General features: G+C 41.7%; 1 long non-coding RNA gene across 1 annotated transcript; it reads right to left on the reverse strand.

The window, feature by feature from the left end:
• Positions 1 to 47: 47 nt before the first annotated feature.
• LOC113466910 lies at positions 48 to 821 on the reverse strand. The gene is made up of 2 exons (XR_003391164.1): positions 687 to 821; positions 48 to 143 (listed from the first exon to the last, which is right to left on the reverse strand). It is a non-coding gene; the product is annotated as an uncharacterized LOC113466910 (long non-coding RNA).

Consider the following 821-nt stretch of genomic DNA (forward strand, 5'->3'; position numbering starts at 1 on the left):
CTACTACTATTATTAGTTACCTGAATGGTTAGTTCTGCAGAGCAGGCTAGCCGTCCAGTAGATGTAGTACCCACACATGTATACAGACCAGCATCCTCAGGCTTTACATTCTGAAACACCAGCTGTAGGGAATCACCTTCATCCTGCAATCAGAGAAATATGGGCTCGGTACAAGTGACTCGAGAATTGATTACTTACAATTAAAGAGCGAGGCAGCGCTCCGTCTCGCTAAGTGAAGAGAGTTTGACAATACTTGACCCAAACATACAGATACAGATCCTCAATACTTTCCTACGATGGCATTTCTGGCTTCCAAGCCAAGCCATGGTTTTCAAACCAGGAGGCAGGAGTAAATTAGTAATCAGAATTCATCGGAGCAAGCGGTAAACAAAGAAGACATTTTATTGACGGATTGCCCAAAATTTGTCTACCTTGTAAGCAAGCGCTAAGTCGTGGATTCGATTTTCGTCCGGGGCGGATACTATCTCTTGAAAACAGCCGTTTCCTTACAATTTACAAAGAGCTTTCAAAGCAGGGTTGCGTTCCTGATGGCAACTTTACAAAATTTCGACAATAACTACAATAATTATTATTGTTATGTAATGTTTCTAAAGGTTTTCTGTTGCATTTTTTTCGAAGGCATATCTTCTTTTATATTTCGACATAACTTTCACTTTCCAACTTACCTTATAGTCGACTTTGAATCTGTCCTCGGGCTGGAAGGGCTGTCCGTCTCTCAACCATTGAAACTGCGGAGTCTCTCCAGACTTGAGCAGATCTGAGTTCTCCAAACCGTAGAATATGGTCTTATCATCTGAAGC

The sequence above is a fragment of the Diaphorina citri genome, unplaced genomic scaffold (genome assembly GCF_000475195.1).
Source record: "Diaphorina citri unplaced genomic scaffold, Diaci psyllid genome assembly version 1.1 scaffold355, whole genome shotgun sequence".
Classification (NCBI taxonomy): Eukaryota; Metazoa; Arthropoda; class Insecta; order Hemiptera; family Psyllidae; genus Diaphorina; species Diaphorina citri.